This window comes from Setaria viridis, chromosome 7 (genome assembly GCF_005286985.2).
Source record: "Setaria viridis chromosome 7, Setaria_viridis_v4.0, whole genome shotgun sequence".
In the NCBI taxonomy this organism is placed as follows: Eukaryota; Viridiplantae; Streptophyta; class Magnoliopsida; order Poales; family Poaceae; genus Setaria; species Setaria viridis.
In genome coordinates this window covers 10,171,120-10,182,942 of record NC_048269.2, presented here as the reverse complement: position 1 = coordinate 10,182,942, position 11,823 = coordinate 10,171,120, and positions in this window count along the sequence as shown.

Here is an 11,823-nt window from a genome sequence, read left to right as displayed (position 1 = left end):
TAATTCGGTCATTGTAGCTGCATCAGAAAAGGTATGGATATGAGTCCGAATCCATATGAAAATATGCTTCATAATAATTCGAAGGAGTACTTGAACGTCCAAAGCGGAGTCCAGATGAGGTCATGGTGGCCGTTACAAGTTGGCACAAAGCTGCAGTCCGAATCCAGCCCCAAAACGTGTTGAATTGGATCTCTTTCTTTCCTTCGGCCAAAAGTGACATGGTGGACTGGTGGAGGACTGTTGGGATACAAGGTAGGCTACACTAGCGCAAATCAAAATTTCTACCGCGTAAAACCAGGAAAAACTGCCGTATAAAAATCACGGGATTACCACTCGACGCACTACTGGTGCGGAAGATGTAGATTTGCGTCGATGCAGCGAAGTCGATCAACGTAGTCGTATGTAGTCGATCAACGTAGTCGTACGTAGTCGATCACGTCAACATCCAGCAGCTCCTCAGCAGCTCGTCCACTTGCAGCAAGATCGCCCTCGTGCCGCGGCTCGTCGTCGGCTCGTCGTGGCTCGTCGGCGGCTCGTCGTGGCTCGTCCAAGTGCTGCAGGTGCAACACCTCCAAGGTATCCACACGTGCAGGGAGGAAGCGTCGCTAGCCGGACTGCTAGATCCGTGAGTTGCAACAGGCGAGGGCATGGGAGGCGCGGCAGATGTGTTTCGAAAAAGGTGTAAACCCTAGGGCGCCCCTACCCCTCTATTTATAGAGGTTCCTGACGGGCCTCTGGGTCCGAGGCCCATTAGTACTTCTAAACCTAATCCAACTCGGATCACATCCGAATTGGGCTTCTAGCCCCATAAGTGTGTGACCCTATGGGTTCGGATACATATAGACATGGCCCGAGTACTCCTACTCGGCCCAATAGTCGGTAGCGGCCTCTAGCAAGACGTGCCAACTCCTATATGCACACAAAGATCATATCAGACGAACCATCACAACATCATATACATGCTATTCCCTTTGCCTCACGACATTTGGTCTAGCTTCAAGCCGACCGCTCTTTCTCGATCCTGTGATTTGGAATCCCTTTGTAGGTTAACTCTTAACCGTACGTAGCATGGCCATGCATTTTCGGATCCGATCACTCGAGAGGCCCAGAGATATCACTCTCAATCAAAGAGGGGCAAATCCCATCTTGATTGACCATGTCTCATATCATGCTTCTTGACAAACCTGAAAACTAACTTTATAACTACCCTGTTACGGCGTAGCGTTTGATAGCCCCTAAGTAAGTTGATCCACATCTTGAGTACATGCGACAATATCAGGTCTAAGGACAAAGCGTATATGTTGTGTAAAGAGAGAACTACTTCTCATGTTGGGTCAGTCCTAGCACGTGTCTCCACATGTGCCCACATTATTAGTTCAACATCTCCATGTCCATGACTTGTGAAACATAGTCATCAACTAATACATGTGCTAGTCTAATATTCATGTCTGTCCTCACATGAACTCCGACTAGACTTTAGAATAACCATACAAGTAAAGAGTTTCACATACAATTCACATAATTGCAAATCAATTCAAGTAGCCTTTAATGGATATTCAAGAAACACAATATAAATCATGGATACAAATGGAATATCATCATCTAAAGTAGTCAATCTAGAAGGTACCTAATATCCATAGCTCTTACATGCGCATCATGCTTAGCCTTCGGGAGTGGTTTTGTCAACGGATCAGAAATGTTCAGATCCGTGTGTATTTTGCATATCTTGATCTCACCCCGGTTAACGAAGTCTCGAATGAGATGAAATCGCCGCATTACGTGTTTGTTCTTCTGATGGTTCCTTAGCTCCTTTGCTTGCGCAATTGCCCCATTGTTATCACAATACAGATTCAATGGGCTGGATGTGTTCGGGAACACACCAAGCTCAATGAGGAAATTCCTTATCCAAACATCTTCCTTCGCGGCTTCCGAAGCCGCGATGTACTCGGCTTCTGTCGTAGAATCGACCACCGTCTCCTGCTTGGAACTCTTCCAACTAACAGCACCACCATTTAGCGTGAACACAAATCTTGATTGTGACTTTGAATCATCTCTGTCGGTTTGGAAACTAGCATCGGTGTAACATGTTACACTGAGCTCCTCCTCACCTCCATAGACGAGGAACATATCTTTAGTCCTTCTCAAGTACTTAAGAATGTTTTTCACCGTTGTCCAGTGACTCTCACCTGGATCAGACTGGTGTCTGCTTGTCATACTTAGTGCATATGAAACATCTGGACGAGTACTTATCATTGCATACATGATAGATCCAATAGCCGAGGCATATGGCACTCTACTCATGCAATCCCGCTCATCAGCAGTCGAAGGACACTGAGTCTTGCTGAGATGTATGCCATGTGACATAGGCAAGAACCCTTTCTTTGCCTCTTCCATGCTGAACCGCTTCAACACTTTGTCAATGTAAGTATCTTGGCTTAATCCTATAAGTCTTCTCGATCTATCTCTATAGATCTTAATGCCCAGAATATATGCCGCTTCCCCTAAGTCCTTCATCGAAAAACTATTTTTCAGTGAAGTCTTTACGGACAGAAGCATAGGAATGTTATTTTCCAATCAGCAATATGTCATCCACATATAAGATTAGAAATACTACAGAGCTCCCACTAACCTTCTTGTAAATACAAGACTCTTCTTCGTTCTTGGTAAAGTCAAACCCTTTGACCACTTCATCAAAATGAATGTTTCCAACTCCTAGATGCTTGCTTCAATCCATAAATGGGTCTCTGAAGCTTGCATACCTTTCCAGCATTTTTCGGATTGACAAAACCCTTGGGCTGTATCATATACACGTCCTCAGCTAGGTTTCCATTAAGGAAAGCTGTTTTGACATCCATCTGCCATATCTCATAATCGAAATATGCAGCTATAGCTAGAATAATCCGAATGGACTTAAGCATCACCACGGGTGAGAAGGTCTCGTCGTAGTCAACTCCTTGAACTTGTCGAAAATCTTTTGCGACAAGTCGTGCTTTATAGATGTGAACATTTCCATCCATGTCCTTTTTCTTCTTATAGATCCACTTGCACTCTATGGCTTTAACACCATCAAGCGGGTCAACCAAGTTCCAAACTTGATTGTCTCCCATGGACTCTATTTCGGATTGCATGGCACTCTGCCATTTTTCGGAGTCTGGGTCCATCATTGCTTCTGCATATGTCGCAGGCTCATCATTGTCCAACAATAATATTTCCCGCATTTCGCGGAGCCTTGCCGACCTTCGTGGTTGTGGCGGTGCTTCTCTTTCCATGGGTATCTCAACTTGTTCTGCTACATTAGCATCACTCATTGATTCTTGCCCGATGGGCTCATCTTGAACTTATTCAAGATGCACTGTCTTTCCACTCTTTTGTCCTTTGAGAAACTCTTTCTCTAGGAAAACGCCGTTCCGAGCGACAAACACTTTGCCTTCTGATCGGTTGTAGAAATAATATCCCAAAGTTTCCTTTGGATATCCCACGAAAATGCACTTATCCGACTTGGGTGTGATCTTGTCCGACTGAAGTCACTTGACAAACACTTCACATCCCCAAATCTTTAGAAAAGACAAACTGGGAACCTTTCTAGTCCATATCTCATATGGTGTCTTAACTACGGATTTAGATGGTACCCTATTAAGTGTGAAAGCTGTTGTTTCTAGAGCGTATCGCTAAAATGACAACGGTAGGTCCGACTGGCTCATCATTGATCGAACCATGTCTAACAAAGTTCGATTACGTCGCTCGGATACACCGTTTCTTTGAGGTGTTCCAGGCGGCGTAAGTTGAGGAACAATTCCGCAACTCTTTAGATGATTGCTAAACTCGTGGCTCAAATACTCGCCTCCACGATCAGATCGTAAGGCCTTAATTTTCTTGCCACGCTGATTTTCAACTTCATTCTGAAATTCCTTGAACTTTTCAAAGGTTTCAGACTTGTGCCTCATCAAGTAGACATAGCCATATCTACTAAAATCATCAGTAAAAGTTATGAAGTATTGGAATCCTCCTCTAGCCGTTGTGCTCATTGGTCCGCATACATCACTATGTACGAGTTCAGACAAGTCTACTGCTTTCTCAGGAAATCCTGTGAAAGGCGTCTTGGTCATCTTGCCTAGCAAGCAAGCCTCACATGTCTCGTATGATTCAAAATCAAACGAAGTTAGAAGTCCATCAGAATGGAGCTTCTTCATGCGCTTTTCACTTATATGACCCAAACGACAATGCCACAAGTAGGTAGGACTCAAATCATTAGGCCGAGGCCTTTTAGCACTTACGTTAAACTATTTTAACAGAATCTACTCCCACTAAAATCAATATCCCTCTATTGATACTTAGTGATTCAGGATCCACAACTAACAAGTCTACAAGTGAGCTTTAGCATCACCGCTAGCAAACAAGGTAGATCGGTAAGCAACTTTTGCTAATCATATCACATATGACTCCTGTTGTTGGGTGACATCTCCATATCTCGGCGCCCAACCTTTATGCCCCAAGGTCCTTAACCGTTAAGATAACCTTGTTAAGCAAACCAACCCTTATGCGTGTAAGTGTCCGACACAAACCCGTCTAGTCAAGGAAAACTAGTGGCACCCTAATTTCATAGACCCACCACTAATTGTACAAGACATGGGACGATGCAAGTTTTAGTTGGGAGGGCATACTAACTTAAACTTTGTGAGGGATCGTTCTACTTCTAACATCACAGCATGCAGAAAGTAAAACATAAACAGAATAGCATTCACACAGTTGTGACACAGTATGACCTATTTTCTTATGGTGATCTCCATCTCCATAGAACCTGTTCACCATGGTGATCTCCATCTTCATGTTCCATGCGTGCCATCCTCCTGGTGATGAGTCCTCCAAGAACTAGAACATGCTATTACGCCTAATAGCTAGTAAAGAAGCTAGCAATGAAGATTACATAGTTGCTTGGATCATCACAGATTGGTACACAGACCATTAAATATATTAAGGTGACAACACATATGGCTCCTGCCGTGTTGTCGTAAGTGCGACACGCAGGTCACGAATGAGTTACACACATGCATCACATACACAAAGGGGCCATACTGGTCACAAGATACATACATGCATCCTGCAAAACAGAGTTAAGCGTCCTAACGTTCCAAACTTCGGATGCCCGAAACTCCATCTTCCAAGCCAAATTTGGGAAATCTAATTTCGCTGAAACTTTTTCTGTAGATCAATTTTTATATAAAATTTGCCCCAATCCGAGATCGTACCGAAAAGTTATGGCTGATTTACCGAAGCATACACACACGGCAAAAATCCCGACCCCGGTAGTAGATCCCATCTACTATTGCACATCTCATGCGCCTGGCGTATGAACCTGGATTTTGATTCGACCAATCACATTGATCTTCGCTCACTGCAACTGGAATTACGTGTATCACTTAACTCCGATGGTGGAAACCGACCGGTAGAAGTATGTCGTTACACTACCATTGCAGCAAGAACATGAAACCAGGACATAGATCAAACTGAAAACTCGCATATCTCCATATGCACACATCCCGAATCCAAAACAAAACAGCTACGGCTCTGATACCACTGTTGGGATACGAGGTAGGCTACACTAGCGCAAATCAAAATTTCTACCGCGTAAAACCAGGAAAAAGTGCCGTATAAGGATCACGGGATTACCACTCGACGCACTACTGGTGCGGAAGATGTAGATTTGCGTCGATTCAGCGAAGTCGATCAACGTAGTCGTACGTAGTCGATCAACGCAGTCGTACGTAGTCGATCACGTCAACGTTCAGCAGCTCCTCAGCAGCTCGTCCACGTGCAGCAAGATCGCCCTCGTGCCGCGGCTCGTCGTCGGCTCGTCGTGGCTCGTCGGCGGCTCGTCGTGGCTTGTCCAAGTGCTGCAGGCGCAACACCTCCAAGGTATCCACACGTGCAGGGAGGAAGCGTCGCAAGCCGGACTGCTAGATCCGTGAATTGCAACAGGCGAGGGCGTGGGAGGCGCGGCAGATGTGTTTCGCCAAAAGGTGTAAACCCTAGGGTGCCCCTACCCCTCTATTTATAGAGGTTCTTGACGGGCCTCTGGGTCCGAGGCCCATTGGTACTTCTAAACCTAATCCAACTCAGATCACATCCGAATTGGGCTTCCAGCCCCTTAAGTGTGTGACCCTATGGGTTCGGATACATATAGACATGGCCCGAGTACTCCTACTCGGCCCAATAGTCGGTAGCGGCCTCTAGCAAGACGTGCCAACTCCTATATGCACACGAAGATCATATCAGACGAACCATCACAATATTATATACATGCTATTCCCTTTGCCTCGCGACATTTGGTCTAGCTTCAAGCCGATCGCTCTTTCTCGATCCTGTGATTCGGAATCCCTTTGTAGGTTAACTCTTAACCGTACGTAGCATGGCCATGCATTTTCAGATCCGATCACTCGAGGGGCCCAGAGATATCACTCTCAATCAGAGAGGGGCAAATCCCATCTTGATTGACCATGTCTCATAGCATGCTTCTTGACAAACCTGAAAACTACCTTTATAACTACCCTGTTACGGTGTAGCGTTTGATAGCCCCTAAGTAAGTCGATCCACATCTTGAGTACATGCGACAATCTCAGGTCTAAGGACAAAGCGTATATGTTGTGTAAAGAGAGAACTACTTCTCGTGTTGGATCAGTCCTAGCATATGTCTCCACATGTGCCCACATTATTAGTTCAACATCTCCATGTCCATGACTTGTGAAACATAGTCATCAACTAGTACATGTGCTAGTCTAATATTCATGTCTGTCCTCACATGAACTCCGACTAGGGACAACTTTAGAATAACCATACAAGTAAAGAGTTTCACATACAATTCACATAATTGCAAATCAATTCAAGTAGCCTTTAATGGATATTCAATGAACACAATATAAATCATGGATACAAATGGAATATCATCATCGCTATGATTGCCTCTAGGGAATACCTCCAACAAGGACATTGTGAATACTTGGACTTGGCCCCAATCTACTTCTTTGGTCCTCTATACCTTCCATGTGTGTTTAACACTATTTTTGATCCACGTATGTATTTCTAAAATTGACAACGAACACACATCATGGTGCAACATTAATTCATCAAATATATCAAATACAATCATGGTAAAGAATTATTTCACCTGTGAATCAAAAGTTACTAATGTGGTTGTATCCGAGCAGGTGATGTCCTCATCAGGTCACCTGTTGGAAACTTTTACTCCTATGAGAGGATTATGTCAAGGGGTTTCTTTGCCTCCTTACTTGTTCCTGTTCGTAGTAGAAGGTTCTCCACTTCTTTATCAAATGCAGTAGATATAGATGAGATACAAACTCTGAAAGTTTGCCAAAGAGCTCTGAGGATACCACACTTGCTTTCGCTGATGATTGTTCGTTGTTCTTTTCTAAAAGCGGAAGTGCAGCAGGCCATTAAATTCGGGAGTTTTGAGTTTTGAGAGATGCATGGGGCAACAGATTAGCCCAAGAAAATGCTCAATCTTTTTTGGGAGATGAAATAAAAGCCGTGTTATGAGTTAAAGCTGAAGCTTTTGAAGAAAAGTATATGGGTGGGGGCTTCACCGTAATACCCCAGCCCAATATCCTATAGTAGTTGAAGTTGTTGGCTCATATGGCTCAACTATGATTGTAGTGGGTTTAGTACCACCTTGGAAGTTTAGGGGGTGAGGGCCAGCTTATAATCCTTATCGTTCCGAACATAGCACCTCCAAATTAACCTTTTTACACGAAGTGAGGATGAAAGTATAAGAGAGGTGCAATGTATATGTGGGACTGTTTCACGTGAGGAGCTAGGTTGTAAGCAGATTTTGAAGTGGGGTGTTACATCCTCCTTCTCAAAGGAAGGATGAAAGTTGATTGTTTACCCCCACCAGGCCGAAGCGTTGAACGCTGAATGCACCCATGTCTGACGAACTATGAAACACTCAAATACTGATAGAGCAATTGTAAAATATGCACAAGGCAAAGATTCGAAATCTTTCACCACAGCAAAGCAGAACAAGGCAAATGCTTCGAAATCTTCCACCACAACAAAGCGGAAGCTGAGATTTGCTTGGAAGCACAATTGCACAAATTGCCTCCATAGATAAGAAGAATCAAGAAGAACAAAATCAAAGATTTGCTTGGAAGCACAATTGCACAAACTGCCTCCATAGCTAAGAAGAATCAAGAAGAACAAAATCGAGAGGCAATACAGATAGATAGAAAGAACAACGATAGTAGCTTCGATTGGAAATGACAGAGTCCCGATGCAAGCAATCGTCGTAGTGATGGCTCAACTACTGCTAAAGTTACTCTAGAGATAATTAGGGTTCTTCCCCTTCGATAATCCTTATAGACTCGGTCCTTGAGTAAAAAGTGATAGTAAAAGACTTTAATAGAAAGTAACTGTTTGATATATAAAAATGAAGGTGAAAATGATAGAGGCAAGGTGAATGTCGGTGTTTTAGACCGGCAACCCGCCTAGGGGTATCCTAGGTGGTCTTTTATGCGGTAAGGGTCGTCGAGAATCAAGGAGTCAATGGTGACGCAAGGAACATGATTTAGACAGGTTCGGGCCGCTAGATCGCGTAATACCCTATATCCTATGTGTTTGTTTGTATTGATCTTAGATACACTTGGAGTTGTTCTGTTTGAGGGGGGGTCCCTGCCCGCCCTTATATACACGGGAGGGCAGGGTTACAAGTCCGAGTCCTAGCCGAGTACAATTACAGAGTTCTACTCGGTATGGTCCGAGTAGTTTCCATATACACACTTGACTAGCCTGAGTGGGATACGCCTATCCCCTTGTCTTGATCATATCTGAGTACGTCCCTTGGTGGGCCGTTCAAGGTCTACTCGTGGGCCTGGGGTGCATGCCCGACAAGCCCCCGAGTACTTTGTAGTCATGCGCCGCAGTCTCGAGTACTGTGGGCACTATCCGAGTATTCCTTCGTAGAGGTTGTAGTGTTCATGGTGCTCGAGTACTGTCGTGTGGTTGGAAGGTACTCTTCTTGTTCCTTTGAGTTGCTTCTTATTCCAAGAATTTTATATGGTGGTGCGATGACAATCGCACTCCATATGGAGCAGCCCCCGAGCCTTAGGTTGAGTCGAAGAGTCAGGCTTAGGGTCAATCCTGCTTCTTGGCTGTTTTACTCTTGGTAATCTGAAAAAGAAAATTCTGACCATCGGGTACGGTACCCGTAGCCCTCGAGCACTTAGGCGATTTTTGTCATTGAAGTGGTCAAAACCCGTTGATAGGAGTAGCCGTTGGGTGTTATGGCATTAAATCTGTTTAAAACCTTTCCGTTGCGTAACTGACGCTTGGAATCCGGGGACGATGGAGATATAACTGGAGGGCCCCCTTTCGGTTAGGTTTTCGCTCCACTTTAATAGATCTCCTTTTCTTCCTCCTCTACTTTTCTGTTCCTTGTTTGCACCATCACGATTGTCTAGCGCCACCGCTGCCATTGCTGCTCTTTTGAGAAAGATTCGAGGTTGAGTGCATTTTGCTACGGCTGAAGCCGACGGATGCGCACCAAGAAGATGGGGAAGAAACCCGAGAAGACTCAGGGCAAAGCTCCAGCGGCGGGCAAGGTGAAGTCGAAGAAGGGGAAGGAACTGGTGTTGCCGACACCGAAGGTGGGTCCGACAAATCAGACTGCACTGCCGCCGCCTGGAGTTACATGGCAGAACTCCGTGATGAAGGAAGCGGCCGTTCAAGCACTTGTCGATACAAAGCTTCTGCAGCCAAAAAAGGTACTCGAGTGGAGGCCTGCTTTTGCTAATGCTTGGCAGTTCGAGAAGGACCCGAACAAGACAGCTATGCTTGCACATTTTTTGGAGAGGGGGTTGGCAGTGCCCACCTCCGACATCTTCAGAGGTATCCTCGAGTACTACAAGCTTCAACTTGTTCATCTGAATCCCAGTGGTGTGCTGTATATGTTAATTTTTGTACACTTGTGTGAGGTTTAGCTGGGGGTTCCTCCTAGCCTTGAGCTATTTAGGAAGCTGTTTCGTTGCAAGCCTCAGCCTAGTGCCATTAGGACAGAGGTCTTTGGAGGCACCGGGTTCCAACTCAGGAACTCGGGCACGTATATTGACTACAATTTGACTGACTCCCATGGGGAGTGGAAAAGGAGATGGTTCTACATTGGAAACCACGAGCCTTGCCTTCCGGTAGTCACAGGTCACGCCCCTAAGCATGCAGAGAACTGGGTGAGCGAGCCTGAAGATACCCCAGAGCTCGACTACTTGATGACCCAGATTGCCGAGTTGAAAGTACTGGGCTTGACTGGAGTTAATGTGGCAGCCAGTTTTCTCAAGAGAAGAGTTCAGCCTCTTCAGAAACGGGTTCACTCGGGGGGTGAGTACTCAGAATTTGATGATCCATCGTGTATGTCCGCTGAGGATATATCTGACGATGATGTGGAGGCGCTGCTGGCCAAGTTCTTTAGGAACTATCAAGGAGTACCAGTTATTCCTTCAGCTCTTTGTTAGTATGATGCTTGGTATCAGCCAGAAGTGGTATGGTCTTTCACTTGACTTGTACTTTTTTGAACTCTTGGGATATTTGTTTGAATATCAACTTGTTTTTGTAGTCCCGAGTTCTTGCCGGCTATCTGGCGCAGTTAGAGGAAAAAGAATCGGTTGTTGAGGAATTAGAGGACGAGCCTTCTCCTCCTGTAAAGAAACACCGAGTAGTCCGCAAGAGATCTGCTGCTAAGTCGGCCTCGACTTCAACTCCTGAGAAATTGTTGGGATACAAGGTAGGCTACACTAGTGCAAATCAAAATTTCTACCGCGTAAAACCAGGAAGAACTGCCGTATAAGGATCACGGGATTACCACTCGACGCACTACTAGTGCGGAAGATGTAGATTTGTGTCGATGCAGTGAAGACGATCAACGTAGTCGTACGTAGTCGATCACGTCAACGTCCAGCAACTCCTCAGCAGCTCGTCCACGTGCAGCAAGATCGCCCTCGTGCCGCGGCTCGTCGTCAGCTCGTCGTGGCTCGTCGGCGGCTCGTCGTGGCTCGTCGGCGGCTCGTTCAAGTGCTGCAGGCGTAACACCTCCAAGGTATCCACACGTGCAGGGAGGAAGCGTCGCAAGCCGGACTGCTAGATCCGTGAGTTGCAACAGGCGAGGGCGTGGGAGGCGCGGCAGATGAGTTTCGCCAAAAGGTGTAAACCCTAGGGCACCCCCACCCCTCTATTTATAGAGGTTCCTGATGGGCCTCTGGGTCCGAGGCCCATTAGTACTTCTAAACCTAATCCAACTCGGATCAGATCCGAATTGGGCTTCCAGCCCCTTAAGTGTGTGACCCTATGGGTTCGATACGTATAGACATGGCCCGAGTACTCCTACTCAGCCCAATAGTCGGTAGCGGCCTCTAGCAAGACGTGCCAACTCCTATACGCACACGAAGATCATATCAGACAAACCATCACAATATAATATACAAGCTATTCCCTCTGCCTCACGATATTTGGTCTAGCTTCAAGCCGACCGCTCTTTCTCGATCCTGTGATTCGGAATCCCGTTGTAGATTAACTCTTAACCGTACGTAGCATGGCCATGCATTTTCGGATCCGATCACTCGAGGGGCCCAGAGATATCACTCTCAATAAGAGAGGGGCAAATCCCATCTTGATTGATCATGTCTCATAGCATGCTTCTTGACAAACCCGAAAGCTACCTTTATAACTACCCTGTTACGGCGTAGCGTTTGATAGCCCCTAAGTAGGTCGATCCACATCTAGAATACATGCGACAATCTCAGGTCCAAGGACAAAGCGTATATGTTG